Genomic DNA, 17,126 nt, shown 5'->3' with positions numbered 1-17,126 from the left:
TGCTTGCTGTGACCCACCGATGCATTTAAAAGTCGTATCTTGTGAATGAGTCGAGACTTTCAATGACTCTCATCACTTATTTTTGCCCACAATTTGAGACTTGATAAAAAAAGGCTAATAATTAGACCATTCACCGCAAAACAAACGGTCCTTTTGAGGACCACAGACACCCCTACTGACCCTCTCATGAAATTTTGGGAAACAAATAAATGAATAAAACCAAAGGAATGGGTTGGTTTTGTAAGATATGATATCAATAACCCCTTGAATTTGTTCATATGTCACCAGCATGATTCATGCATGAACCGAAGATGATGGTAACGTTTTAACTATAGGTACACATTTAGGCCTGTAAACGAACCGAATGAATACGAACAGGGTATGTTCATGTTCGTTCGTTTAACTTTAAACGAACAAATGAACGAACATGAACATAAACAAACGAAAAATTTCTTGTCCGTATTCATTTGTTAAGGAATGTAGCTTGTTCATGTTCGTTCATGTTCGTTCATTTAAATGATAAACAAACACAAATGAACGAACATAAATGAACGGATGTAAACGAACATAAATGAACGTAAACAAACACAATAAATGAACATAAACAAACATAAATGAAAATATTTTTTTTCTTTTCAAACAGTTTTAGTATTATATTTTATTTAATTGTTTTGAGTTTTTTTTATTTGTATTTAAAATTAATTGAATTTTAAAATATTTATGGGTTGATTAAAATTTATTGGGCTTTAATATTTTAAATGGGTCTAGAGATATTGGACTAAACATAAATAAACGCACATAAACGAACGCGCATAAACGAACGCACATAAACGAACATAAATGAACAAACAGAATACCGAACGTTCACGAATGTAAATGAACGAACGAGCACCCTGTTCATGTTCATTCATTTAATTAAACGAACACAAAAATATTGTTCATGTTCATTCGTTTAATAAATAAACGAACATAGACGAACTTCCTGCTGAATAGTTCACAAACGGTCGGTTCATTTAGAGTCCTACACACATCAACACCCAATTTACATAAACATCTAGCTAGACAGTCGTTCGTACATACGTGTATATATGTACAGGAATGATCATTCGTTCATACATACGTGTATATATGGTCAGGAATGAACTAATGAAGTAAGAGACCATAGCACTTGAGAATTTCAAATTATCATATATTTCAGATTTTTTTATATTTTTTTATTGATAATATATTTTCACTTCCTATAATTTTATAAGTTCAATTCTTAAAATTTTAGAAATTCAGCCTTAATATAAAATTTTGAGTTTGTCCCTGTATAATATTTATGTATGAGGAGGATATTAATGATGATATCTGGGTATGGTCTACTGTTTACCCTTCACAGCAAAACCTGCTGTATTTGTTGCTTTCTTTGTCTGTGTTTGTGCAGCAACCTTACATGCAAGCTTCCAACAATTAACCATTGTTACACGTGGAATCTTATGGAATTGCACAGCAAACATATATATATTTATATATTAAATATGCAATTATCCATGTTATAGGTTACATGATACATATAATAATTGGGAAGACTGGATCCACAATGTACGGATTTGCAGAATGAGATGCATTATGGGAAGGCTATTCTTGGATATTTCGACGAAAAAAATGAATTAATATAAAATCATATGAAGTTTGAGTCTTGTGAGTAAAAAAATATTCGAATCAAAAACGAATATTGCAATAAAAGATGTTGCAGTTGCAGATGGGGAAATCTGAAGTGAAGGAGCAGCAGTTAGGGCATCTCCAATGCTGCGCCATTGTGGAGTAAATCTCCACTTTAAATGCAACAGTTCTGCGCTACAGTATCACGCTATTCTACAGACAGTATCACGTTACATCTAGTGTAGTATCATGCTAAATCTAGCGTGTTAACGTAGCAACGCTACAAAAAAAAAATTAATGATTAAAGTAGATTGAAGTAGATTAAATTAAATTGAAGTAGATTAAATTACAATATAGATAAAAATACTTTGAAATTAGATAAATAAATATATTAATTTTTTGAAACATAAAAATATATATTTGTTTTTATGATTTTTGGTTTTTTATTTTATGATTAAATTGTAAGATAGATAAAAATACATTAAAATTAGATGAATAAACATACTAATTTTATTCTACGAAATACACTAATTGATATTTGTAGAATGAATATTCTAATTCGAAGAATTAAAATAAATAATTATGTAACTTATGTTTTTTACAATATTATTTATGAATGTTTTATTTATATTTTTATCTTGACATTTTTTAGAAATGTATATTTTTATTTTATATTTTCAAAATCAATATTATAATAGTTAAATATTGTGAATAAAGTAGAGTTAGTGGTAATGTAGAGATAGCGTTAGAGATGAATTACTTTTTCATCTCTAGAGTAGAGATAGAGATGCGCTAGAGTAGAGATGAGGGCTGGAGATGATCGTTTCAACTTTTTTTTTTTTGGTTTGAGTGGGGGTGGCCATGTGACGCCGGACAGAATAACGATTATCCTGCATGCTAGTTTCAACAGATAAATCACATGAGAAAATTCGCCCAAAAACCAGAGAAAAAGTCTTTAGGGTTTAACAAAATATTATAAAATCAAACAATGTCAAAAATCAGTCCACAAGCCGGACTGCTATAACTAAAAATCGTGTTTATCCAAATTTTACCAAAAATAGAAAAATCCCGAAAAAACACTCTAAATTGAAATTCGAAATAAAATAAGCAATCTTCAAAAAATCCGACCTAAATCGGGTTTAAATTGACTTCCTAAATGACAAGCGAAATATTACCATAAATAGTAAAAAATAAATAAAACTAGTGATTTGGAGGGGAAAACAACAGAATTTGAAGTTGAAAGGAGCTTTCCGAATTAGAGTCTTATGCGCGATTCCGACACCCGTACCAAAGTTATGGCCAAAAGACTGAAACACACTCAAAACGGCCCCAATGAGAAACATATCACAATCAACTTCCGCCTTTGCGCTGATTTACCAACTCATGGTATCTCAACGCCATCAAAGTGTAATATGACAGCTTAGCATCATCTGTCTCGGATCCTTGCATCACCATGTTGCACATCACATGAAGGCAATAAATAAATCAGTAGCAGTTCATGTTTGATATCTTGAAATGTCCATCATCATCGTCTTCAAGGAAAAATATAAAGAGAAGTTGAGAAAAAAAAAAGAGTAGGTTAATGTGAGGGGATTGTATCAGGAAAGGTGGATTAATATACGATTAATATATGGTGTTATCGGATACATTAAAAGATATTTGACAAATTCGGTTTAACGCTACCGAAAATATCGAGTAATAATAATGCAAAAGGTGGAAATCATGAAGAAATATTAAAAAATTTGACAACCGGCAAACTTAACTTGTCAGTTTGTGTCGATACTTTATAAAAATATATTTATCCATAATAATATAACAGGTAAAAAAATGACAAAATCGGTCTATAAATGACAAAACAGGTAAAGCGTTACCGGATATATTGAAAGTGTCGATACTTTATAAAAATATATTGATCCATAATAATATAACATGTAAAAAAAATGACAAAACCGGTCTATAAATGACAAAACAGGTAAAGCGCTACCGGATATATTGAAAGTGTCGATACTTTATAAAAAGGTATCGATCTATAACAATATAGCAGGTAAAAAAAATGACAAAACAGGTAAAGCGCTACCGGTTATATTGAAAGTGTCGATACTTTATAAAAATGTATCGATTCATAACAATATAACATGTAAAAAAAAATGACAAAACCGGTCTATAAATGACAAAACAAGTAAAGCGCTATCGGATATGTTGATAGTGTCGATACTTTATTATAAGTATCAACACTTTTGGAATTTAAAAGAGAAGAAATTATAGCGCTAATTAAGTGTCGATACTTTATAAAAATGTATCGATCCATAACAATATAACAGGTAAAAATATGAAAAAATCGGTCTCGAAATGATAAAATCGGTAAAGAGCTACCGGATATGTTAAAAGTGTTGATACTTTATTATAAGTATCGACACTTTTGGAATTTAAAATAAAAGAAGTTATAACGCCAATAAAGTGTCGATACTTTATAAAAATGTATCGATCCATAACAATATAATAGGTAAAAAAATGACAAAAACGGTCTATAAATGACAGAACAGGTAAAGCGCTACCAGATATGTTGAAAGTGTCGATACTTTATTATAAGTATCGACACTTTTGGAATTTAAAAGAAAAGAAGTTATAGCGCCAATAAAGTGTCGATACTTTATAAAAATATATCGATCTATAACAATATAACAGGTAAAAATATGATAAAATCGATCTCGAAATGACAAAATCGATAGTAAAAAATTGTGCTTGTGTGATCATTTTTATTTCAGAATTTTTATTTTTTAATATAAAAAGTTTGATATTTTAAGCAAAGCCCAGTAAGAAAAGAACAAAAACTTTATAGTAACAAAAGAATAACATTGGGAAACCCACCATGATATCAGTTTCTCAAAGAAAAAAAACTCAAAAATAGGTAAATTTACAATGTAACCGGTAAAAATATACTGGTTAATTAGTAAATAGGTTTACATTATGTATCGATACTCTTTAAGTTTGTGTCGATACTTTTTTCCCAAAATAAAAGTACAACGAGGTGCACGCATAAAGTGTCGATACATTTAAAATTGTATCAATCCCAAAAACATCAAAACCGATAATTATAATGTAATAAATAAATTTATAATATTACCGGTTTAAATATACTTATTTAATTAGAAAATAGGTCAATATAAGCGCTACATATTACATTATATAAGCTCTACCTAATATATTATTATACTTGATAATATTTTCAGTTAAATAATATAATATAACCGATCTAAATTTTAACTGATCACTTACTTAACAGATCACGTCATTTTTTAATCGTTTTTTAAGTGTCGCACACAAGAAGTTCTCTAATGTGAGGCATGCATGATGTCAGGTGGGTTACACTTTGGAGACCGACACACGCAAGTCTTGTTTAGATTCCCATGCTCCTCTGGTCCTTTTTCAATTCTGCTCACAAAATAAAGAAAAAAAAAATATTGACACGAGTGATTATCGTGCAACTTTGACTGCATTATTCGTGGATGGCTCGTTCTCAATGGACCATAACGCTTGTCTCTTTGGTTTGGTTTTTCATTACAGCAAAGCAAGATCTGCTTTTTTTGGTTTCTAAATTTGACTAATTCTAGGTTTCCTGGAAACTCACTTCCCACCATTGCTACCCACAGTGTCACCAACACAACATCATTGACCTCTTTTTTCATTGTTTTCTCTTTCTGACGTTTGAAAATCAAACAAATCCAACTTACCTTCAAAAAAAAAAAAAAAATGGTCACGCACATCCCCCCTATCTGGTTTGTTTTTAACTTTAGGATATATATTGTACACCAAAGAAAGTTTTTTTACGAAAAAATTGTTAGTTAATTTCGATCATTTGTAATTTTAATCTTTATCCTTCGTTGATGAGCTTTTAAAGTGATACAATTTTTTTTTATCCAACTAGTCATTACACCAATATCAAAGTATTTTGGGACTATCTTTTTGTAGTTGGAGTTTTGATTTTACTTATAAATAAAAATTGAAGTATCTGGACCAACAATCAGTTGGTTTAGTGGGATGAGACACTAGATTCCTTAAGCAATATCAGTGATTCGAATCATGACGTTTACGAATATAACAAACTGAGTTGAGAGGGTCGCAATTGCTTCTACAATATCTTATCTAGATTAGTCGGTCACGCAAATCATGATTAAACGGAGTATACGCAATGCACTAATGAAATTCCAAGGCAAAATACCACACATTTTATATTCAAAGGTCTTGAATCAAATATTCAAAAGGTTTGAAACGAATTCCAAGATCTCTAAACTCAGAAATGATGTCCTTTAATTGCTACATGATCTAGAAACACGAGTTAAATAGGGATAACGTATTCAAAGGAAACCAACTACATGATCTAGAATATGGGACCTTATTCTACTGCTAAATGAGTGGCTGTTGATTTCATTCATTTCACGGGACCCAACATATTCCACTGACCCGATTCGGGGAGCCTCCGTCGAGCAATGGGAGGTCGGCACTTGCCCCCTTGGTGGCACGCACTCGCTAACGCCACCGGCGTAGTGCGTGTGAATCAATTGCAACCTTTCGTTCCCCAAGATCGGGGCAATAATATACAAATCAAAACGAACGTTGAGGAAGTTAAAAGGAAACATCGAAATCTTAAAACATGGGTTGAAATTTTGTAAAGAACTGTATTACTCTATTGGTTCTAATTATACTGTTCATGATTGATTTTTCACGTAATTTAAAAAAAATTGTGTGAGAGATGTGTTGTAAAAAAAATAAAAATAACAATTTAATGTTGAAAAAAAATTAAATTTTAATTTGTTGAGAAACTAAAAAGGATAGAAAATGAAACAAGACTAGTAAAAGTTTTTGATTTTTTAAAGGGACAATTTAAATGGAACATTTTTTTTTTTATTTTTTAAGATAAATTTGATTATATACCCAAAGAAGCGGTTCACTGCTACAATCAAACAAAATCAACAAGGAAAACCACTACAAAAGTAACCCAATGATCACAAAGCTGAGCATTAACTAGCTCCAACCTTCAGTCTTCTTTTCAGTAAGGTTAACTTGTACAATTTCTTTAACATGCTACAAAACAATAGAAGGATCACTAACAGTCCCTCGAAAAATCCTACAATTTCTTGCTTCCCATATGTTGTAGATATGAGTTTTCCAAGCAAGTCTAAGAATAACAATTAGTAGGGACTTCCCTTTGAGGTGCGTGATCACCCAACGAAGCTTCTTTTCCCAATCCAAAGCCTCCCTGAGCAGCCCACAAAGTCTAAGGATAGCCTCCTAGAGACCCCTCATGAAGCTACAACCGAAAAAAGATGGTCCCTAGTTTCCAGTGCATTACAACACAAAACACAACCTACATCAGCATCAATTCTCATACACAAGAGCCTGTCCTTAGTAGGCAGTCTCCCCAATATAGCCATCAAACCATGATCTCATGTTTACGAATGTACCTAAGGAACCGGATTAACTTATGCCAAGGCACCTTAGCACCACGAGGCCTTATTTTATCCCAATAATGCTTAGCCTTCAACTCCCCATGTCTAGAAACAGAATCAAAAAGGGAAAGAGCCTCAACATGCATCTTCATCATCTTCCTGAAGCTTCAACTAGAATTGCTAGTAACATTAACCTACTAAAAGTCTCCACCTTTGAGAACATACGCATTAATCCAAGCTACCCATAGCCAATGTCAATGCTTTTTATCAAGTGAAAAACACAAGCCTTATTCCAGCTGCCAATGTCCTTAACACCAAGGCCACCTTCAGACTTCAAATAACAGATTTGCTTCCAGTTGACCCTAGTCCCCTAGTAACAGAATCAACCACTTCTAGAAGAACCTATGTAACATCCTACTCAAATATGATCCGAAGACTGTTAGATTAGTACGCTATACGGAACCATTGAAGTGACTAACACAAAATTTTTCTTTTTAAAACAATTATAAAAACATATAAAAACATCCACCATATTCATAAAATAGAAATAAAATATTTAAGTTTACAAATACGGGAGCCCCCAAAATACATTTCAAACTAATTTAAAAGAGTCCCACGGAGGGCATTTCATAATTCAGAGGTCTTCTACGGAAGCTGCTCTTGGTATTAAGAGCAACTTACTATCTTACCTCCCCCTTACCCCATTACATATGGGAACAAGGGACAACCATTTTTAATCCAAAATACAGTTACGACTCGAATATAGAAGGTCCATATACAATACATGTCGTCTAAAAATTTACTCAAGACGTACTCAAAAGATGGTGTCGGCCTGGAATGGAACTGTGCGATAAACTCCTCGAACGCTCCTCCTAAAAACATGCACACATAATCAAATTTCGAACGTTGAGCTCACAAGTTCAATGTCACACTAATAACCAAACTATTAGGGGTGTTCATAATTTTGTTAAAATTGAATTAACAGATCGAAATGAAATTTCAGTCGGTTAAACGGTCGATTAATTTTGGGTTCGGTCGGTTAATAGTTAATGGTTTTTTCAAACTTCAGTTTCAATTAATTCAGTTCGAAATCAGTTAATTAATTGAATTAACTCAATTAACCTAAATTATTAAATATTTAATATATTATATATATTATTTAGGTTTAAGAGGGTTTAAACTTCATTTTTAATCGAATAAACAAAAAATATTAAATATGTAATACGTAATATATATTATTTATAAATTTTGATTAATTCGATTAATCGACCAATTAAGCGAACTTAGTTCGATTCAGTTAATTTTCTTTGAAAAATATTCGGTTCGATTAAAAAAACCAGTTAATGAAATTTGGGTAATTTAGTTCGGTTGGTTAATTGAATTAACCATTTGAACACCCTACCAACTATACTACATGAGTCCACTACATGATCATACTTGCAAACATAAATATTAGCATATAAGAATGCTAATATAAACATAAGTACATAGGTAGACATCATGTTGTGGTCGGAGAGTTTCCTTACATCTTGGGGGGACACACCCCTTTAGCATGCCTAAGGTAGGATCCGTAATTTCTACATCGGAAACATCCACCGGCCAACCTACTCCATATGAGTACTTGGGGCATCAACGCCTGATCAGTATTTAAGTGCATTGTGCACTAATTGGGACATGTCCGGACATTCTAACATACAAACGATAATCTTATAACTAGAGTACCGGGGAAAGTACACGATCATGCTTGCAAACATAAATATTAGAATACAAGAATTCTATCTAAACATTGTATAGAGGTAGACATCATCATGTGGTCGAAGGGTTTCGCTACATCTCGAGGACACACACCCCTCTAGCCTGCCTAAGGTGGGATCCATAATTTCTAAATCGGAAACATACACACGACCAACCTACTCCATATGAATACTTGAGACATCTGCGCCCATCAACATTTAAGTGCCTTGTACACTAACTGGGACATTTCCAAACATTCTAACATATAAACGATCATAATTAAAGTACCTAGGGTGTCTTGATCGTTTCTTGAGTGTCACACAAGGCTAGTTTTATGACTTCCTAATTTATTTACGTTTCTATATGTAATTATAGTCGTTAATATTGTTCTCACTTGGAGTCTTATTTATGGAGTTTAAATGGTCTTGAATCCCTAAACTATCATACTTAAGATGAGAAGGGTCCTTTACCCAACTCAGGATGAGGGTATTAGTACTGCCTTACCATATTGAAACTGATCTCTTGGGTATTAATATCGATTTTTGGGTATCGATATCGAAAATAACTTTGATGTTTAGGGAAATTACTCAATATTGATACTTTTATTTAGAGTATCGATATTTCTATATAAGGGTATCAATATTACCCCGAGTACCGATACCAAAAATGATTTCAATGTTTGAAAAATTATTTGAGTATCGATACCCTTATTTAGGGTATCGATACCATCACCATGGTATCGATACTTCCTTGAGTATTGATATCAAAATTAGCTACTAGAATCCAAAATCTAAAAATTGTATCGATATTACCTTTTAAGTATCAATACCCTAGGGAAAGTATCAATAGTCTCAACTAAAACACCTTATTATTTTGATCATTCGAAGAACAATATCAATATTATTCATGTGGTACCGATACCGTTACCCAAAAATGCTCTGTTTTAGGCACGAAAATGCAACTTAACCCTGTCCATTTATCCCCTTAAGGTCATTAAGTGATGCTTAAATCTTATGTGAGTAAATATGGTTATAAGGAGTCATTGTTCATGCTTTAAAACATTTCAAACTAGAATCTAGCATGAACATACTCATAAGTTTCATGAACTAAGTTAAGCTAAGAAAATACACTTAGTGACCCATAAATAATATATGAAGGTTAAAAATGTGTTACCTTGGCCTTTAAGCTGATGAAAATGTCCACAACTTAAGCAAGAGCTAACTTTTTCTTGCCCTTAGTTTTGAAACCTTATTAAATCTCCCTCACTATCACAACATGGGAAAATGAGTTACTAACTTGTTTATGAGACTAAAATGAGGCTAAGAACACTTTCTTGAACTCAAATATACCAAAACTGAGCTAGAATTACCTAGTTCCCTAAACCCTCATCCATGGCTATTGTGACCAAACCTTGAGATTGAGAGCTTGAGTGATAGGTTGAGGTGAGGATATTTCAATTCTTACCTTAGAAATTCCAAAATGAGCTTGGAGGATTATCAAGTTTTCATCTTTGTTAAGTTTTCTTAAAGGAGAAAAAGATGGAAAATAAGATAGGTGTGTGACAAGAAAATAATGAAAATAAGAGAAGTAAAGAGAGTGGGTAAGCAAATTACATCATCACCATTAAAACATATCATCTTTTGAATCTTAAGAGGGTATAATAGTTTTTTTGGTCATTCTTCCACTCAACTATTAAAGTGCCACATTCTTCTAACATTTGAGCCTAACCCAATCCCAACTTCATCCTTAACTTGGTCCAAGTTTTCTTATAAATCTAATGGGTTTGTCTAAATAACCTCGGGTTTTCCCGAAACTGCTAACCTGGGATTTAAGGCGTTACAACTCTCCATTCTTTATAAGAAATTTCGTCCTCAAAATTTACCTAGATGAAAGAGATGTGGATATTGGAGTTGCATATCCTCTTCAGTTTCCCATGTTGGTTCCTTGACACTATGATTCCTCCATAGAACATTTATTAGGGAAATCTTCTTGTTTCTTATTTATTTCATGTCCCTTGATAATATCCTTATCGTTTTTTCCATATAGGTCATGTCTTGGCTTACTTCAATTTGCTCTAGCGGTATAATGTAGGAATGGTCGAAACGATACCTCCTAAGCATAGACACATGGAATACATTATGTATACGCTTTAACTTTGGGGGTAAGGCTAAACGATATGCCACGGGTCTAACCATCTTAAGTATCATATATGGCCATATGAAGTACGGGGTTAACTTTCCTTTGTGTCCAAAATGAAACACCTTTTTCCATGGAGACACTTTAAGGATTACTTTGTCTCCCACAAAAAAACTCGATATCCTTGTGTTTCAAGTCTGCATATGATCTTTGCTTGTCAGAAGCTTCTTTCAACCGACTCTGAATCAAATGAATCTTCTCATTAGTTTCCATAATCAAATCCAGGCCTACTATCTTTCTTTCATTGAGTTAGGTCCAACAAAGTGGTGTCCTATATTTGCGTCCATATAAAGCCTCATACAGAGCCATCTGAATACTAGATTGGTAACTATTGTTATACATGAACTCCACTAGTGGCAGATGATCTTCCTAACTACCTTCAAGTTCAATGATGGTACACCTAAGCATGTATTATAGGATCTAAATAACACAATCGGATTGGGCATTTTTCTGAAGTTGAAATGTGATAATAAAGTGTAGCTTAGTGCCTAGGGATTAATTGAGGGTTTTTCAAAATTGAAAAGTAAAACGGGGATCTTTATCAAATATGATCGAGGTTGAAACTTCATGCAACCTATTATCTTATGAATGTATAGTTGCACTAACCTCTCTAAGGTGTAGTCCATCCGAACTGGGAGAAAGTGAGTTGATTTGGTCAATCGATCTACTATAACCCATACTACGTCGTGCCTTTTCCTAGTCATCAATAACCCGGTCATGAAATCCATAGTAGATATATCTCACTTTCACTATGGTATCTGAATCCGTTGAAGTAAATATGATGTTCCACATTAACTTGTTGACATACGAAGCACTTTGCAACGAACTCATAAACTTCTCTCTTTATATTATGCCACCAATACAACGATCGAAACTCTTGATATATCTTGTTACAACCCAGATGAACTGAGAGCGGTCTATAATGTACTTCAAGGAGGATCTTACTATGCAATTGCTCATCAATCGATACACATAAACAACCTCTAAAATAAAGTGTGCCTCCCTCGCGTAACTCAAAACCTAGGGCCTTGCCTCAGTGAACTTACTCTATGCAAGCCCTTAAGAAATTTTCTAAACTCTATAACCTCTTAATTCCCCTACTAACTCAGTTTATACACGAAGTTCAACTAATAACCCACCATCACTAGACAAACTCAAGCGTTTTAACAAGTCTTGTAACTCTGACATCTACTTTATGCTCAATGTATCAGTAACGACATTTGTATTTTTAGGGTGATGGTCAATTACACAGTCATAGTCCTTTAACAACTTGACTCATCCACGCTGCCTCAAATTCAACTCATTCTGTATGAGTAGACACTTAAGGATTTTATGATTGGTAAAGATATGTCACTTCTCACCAAACAAGTAATGCCTCAAGATCTTAAGCGTAAAAACTACCACTACAAGCTCTAAATCATGGGTCAGAAAATTTCGCTTATGCAACTTGAGTTGATGGGATACATAAGCTACCACTTTCCCTTCTTTCATAAGGACACACCCAAGGTCATTCAGTGAAGCGGCGCTAAACAATGTGAATTATTTTCCTGACTCTGGTTGGTTTAAAAAGAGGGCTTGGGTTAAGAAGTTCTTCAACTGTTTAAATATTTTATGTCTATTCTCATTCCACACTAATGGAACTCCCTTATGAAGTAGTTTAGTTATTAAGGAAACTATCATCGAGAAACCCTTTACAAACCGATGATAGTACCCTATAAAGCCCAAGAAGCTACGTAGTTCAGTCACATTCTTTGGTGGTTCCCACTCTAATATAACCTGAATCTTATAGGGATCAACTCATGTACATATTCTACCATAACATGAACCAGAAATGATACCTCAGACAACCAGAATTCACACTTCTCAAACTAGTGAATAACTAACGATTTCGGAGGGTCTGAAGAACTATACAAAGATATATGTCATGTTATTCCTCAGATCGCGAGTGGACGAGGATGTCATATATGAAGACCACCATAAACTGATATAAGTATGGGTAGAAAACTCATTTCATTAGGTCTATGAATACTTCTGGGGCGTTGGTGAGCCCAAACGACATCACAAGGAACTTATAATGATCATGCCTCATCCTAAACGATATCTTTGCTATATCAGCATCTTTGATGAATTTCAACTGATAGTATACCGACCTTAAATATATCATAGAGAACACACACACTCCCTTAAGCTAGTAGAAGAGGTCATCTATCCTAGGAAGTGTATATCAATTCTTAATAGTTAACTTGTTCACCTGACGGTAGTCAATACAAAACCTCATCGACCCATCTTTTTTCTTTACAAAAAGACCAGTGCTCCCCAAACAAAAATGCTTGGTCAGATGTAACCCTTCTCCAATAACTATTAGAGTTGTAATTTTAACTCCTTGAGTTATGTCGGTACCATGCGGTAGGGAGCAATGAATATCGAAACGAAACATATCATCACCTCAGTGCCAAATTCTAACTCTTGGTCTGGTGGTAATCTTGGTAATTCCTTTGGAAACAATCAGGGAGGTCTCGAATGGTAAAATATCCTTGATAGTAGGGATATAAATCTGGGCATGGATCATATGAGCTAAAAAGGCTTCACATCCTCGATCGATCATCTTTTACGTCTTACTGCCAAAAGGATCCTTAAGCACCTATATTTCTTGTCAAACATCACCAGTTTGGTTCCATCATCTTTTCTGTGCTTGAGTTGTTTAGCTTTACACCTCAAGTTAGTATCGTGCTCTGAAAGCCAATCCATGTCCAAAATCATATCGAACTCTTTGAACGGTAACTTTATTAGATCAACTGGGAAAATTTAACTTTAAACTTCAACTGGACAACGCCGGTGGATCTTATCGAAAATAACGTCTAATCTTAAAGGACTAGACACTCTAACTCTTTGACTAGAAGATTTCTTTCTTAGACTAATTCATAACATAGTAGAAGTGTATGGATCATGGGTCTACTAATATTGTAATTGGGATAGAAAACACGATAAAAGTACCTAAGATCACATCAGCTGTATCACACTCTTCACATGCTTAGACGACATACTAGCGTGAGGCTACAAGAGGCTCTAAACCAGTCACAAATCTAAAAGTGCCTATACTGTGTTGTCTAAAAATGATACTCCCACCTCTTGAGGGCCCTTAAACTTTCTAAATTTACTGATCTCATATTTGGGTCAGTGTTGGGGTTATGCTATACGTCTCGGGGTTATCTCTGATGAAGTGATCTAACGAGCCACAACTGATGTAGCCTCTAGTCTTGTAATGACATGCCCCAAGGTATCTTTTCCTAAAAGTCTGTCAGGTTATGAATGGCATCTTCATAGATATGCTAGCACTCCTCACTAACGCTGTTGAAAAGGTCTCCTACGTTCCTTGATCTACCCATACGGTATGTGCTCTAAGTCGTTCTCTTAGACTAGCTCGCTGGGGTCTTCCATGAACCTTGATAATCTCTATCCCTATTGGCTGGTGCCTGAGTTGGTTTCAAATACTCTACCATCCTCTGACTCTACCCTGATATAGCAATTAAAGCTCTAGACATTATCCTCAAAACCTTCTTAATTATCTCCGCATGATGGGTTAACTCGGCAAAGATCCTAAGTGGACCGGAAGCTATGTGGGTGAGAATGTCGAGATGAAGACCCTATTTGAACCTCCTACAGTGGTGGTACTCAGATGCCACAAACTCCGTCGTATACTGACTTAACCGGAGAAATTCTCTCTTACTTCAATTTTTAATCTGTCTCCCTTGGTTAGAAGTAGGAATTGATCTCTCAAATTGTCAGTATGTGCATCCCCAATATTTTTTTTTCAAAACTCGAACAAGAGTTCCTCCAAGATTGGTCTCATGGGTCAATGGCCATCTCGATAGTCTCACACCAATCTATGTCGTCACCTTTCAGTAGGATAGTAACGTACTCCATATTATCCTTGAGGGTTAAATGCAACTGTCGGAGTGTGTGGAGGGTCTCTCTAAGCCACTGATATGCAGGTATAGAATCGTCGTTCCTAGAACCAATAAAATCAATAGTCTTGTATATGTGGAGTTTCTCAAGCTACTATTGGAGGAGCTGATGATGCGGGCGAGGTAGGTGGTACCATTCAAGTCCTAAGGACGGCTCTCACTATATGTCACAAGGCTGTTGTCAGATCCCTAAAAAAGTCACATCATTGACCCCATTGCCTCCTGAAATCTTTAATTCAGAGTCTGAGATGAACTCATCGTCAGTGTTACCAACTAAGGAGACACGTCTTTTCTCTTTACCTTCATGGCTAGGGGTTGTACTCTCGTCCTGTAATACCCTAATTCGGTTTGAACTGAAATTCAGAGGATTAAAATATTACACGGAACCACCGAAGTGGCTAACCATTTTTTTCATTTAAAACACTACCGCTTTGTGAAAAAGACATCAATAATAGTAATGAAATCATTTTTATAAATCGGAGCTTCGTGACAAATAGTTTAAAAAAAGTAATACAACTCAAGTTTAAAAATCCCAATATATAAGTACGAGTGTTATGAATACATATGCCCACCACAAATAAACATACAATACTCTGTGAGGAATGCTGGAAATCTTACTACGATGTGCTCATCAAACAACTTAGTGTACTAACCTGCAAATGAAAAACATCCGAACGTTGAGTTTACAAAGCCCATTAGTATAATCGCTAATCTAGAACATCATATGAATCTCATAAACATAAGCATGCTAGAAGACATGGAAAAAAATAGTATGTACATGTATGATCTTAATCAAGTGATATATACTTAAGGTTCAAAAGTCTTACACCTCTAGTGTAAGTCTCACGCTTCCCTTTGTCTCGGCTAAGGGCCTCACCATGAGTAAACGTATACTAAGTCTCTAATATCAGTATAATAATACAATGCACAATCATACAAAACACAATGATAGCACCCAGTATTACAAAGACACCAGGTACAATCATACAATAACAAGTAAGTATCATGGTGTAGCTTAAGGTCACATAGCGTCACATAACTCACACCTCTATTTTCTTACCATAGGAAACTTAGGCGAGATCTGGGTCACACAAAATTAACATCTCCTTATTACCTCAGGCTAGGTTCGGGTCATACAACATTGACACCTCCTAATTACCTCAGGCTAGATCCGGGTCAACAATATCGACATCTTGTCAAGCTAGTCTAATCCTCTAGAGTACTTGAGATATGACAAGTCACTTAGTATCGACATGACATCCAACTAGCTTTTAAAGTGCCTATGAACTGATTTGGATATATCTGAATATTCTATACACACAAGGCGATTTTCATACTACCAGAGTAACTCGGGTGTCCTTCTTGTTTTTTGAGCGTCATACAATGGCTAGTCTTGTGGAATTTTACCTCATAAGGTTCTTATGATTTTGACACAAGTATCATTACCATTATATTATTATCACATGATTGTCTTGTCATTATTATCAATTACAACAAAAGTAAGTAGGATCGTTCCCTCACTCATTACTATCTCGTTCGTTCTCTCTCCTATAATGTTATACAAGAGTTTATTAGTATTTTAGTGTTTTATACCCTTAAGGAAATTCATAATCATTTATACCCACTAGGTATAAGATAATTATCCCAACACTCAATTCGGGTATAGTTCACTGACAACGACTCCCTAGTCATTCTCCTAGCATTTCGGGTATAGTGCTTGTTTTCCACTAACACTTTAGTCATGTCATTCATCATCTCACTCACTGACACATCTTTCAAAATGATATTTCGTTCACGATTACTCAATACATGTTCGATTGAAGAAACACAAAAGTAATACACTTGGTATGGTAACTTCGGTTGTAACCTACTCATATGAGCGTTTTCGGGCCCTTTTGGCCATTTACATCCTTCACAGACTAAGTTCTACCATTTTGGATCATCCTTGACTCATACAGGCCTTTGTGAGGTCAAATCTAACCATCCAATGTGGGTAGCATCGATACTCTACTTGTAGTATCGATACCCATTTGAGTATCGGTACCAAAAATGGCTACTGGATTGCAAAGTTTACCCCAATATGGATATTGTTACCCTAATTATTGATACTAGGAAAGCTGTATCGATACTCCCCTTAGAA

Source organism: Hibiscus syriacus, unplaced genomic scaffold (genome assembly GCF_006381635.1).
Source record: "Hibiscus syriacus cultivar Baekdansim isolate YM2019G1 unplaced genomic scaffold, ASM638163v2 tig00109972_pilon, whole genome shotgun sequence".
NCBI lineage: Eukaryota > Viridiplantae > Streptophyta > Magnoliopsida > Malvales > Malvaceae > Hibiscus > Hibiscus syriacus.
Note: the sequence above shows the minus strand (reverse complement) of the source record.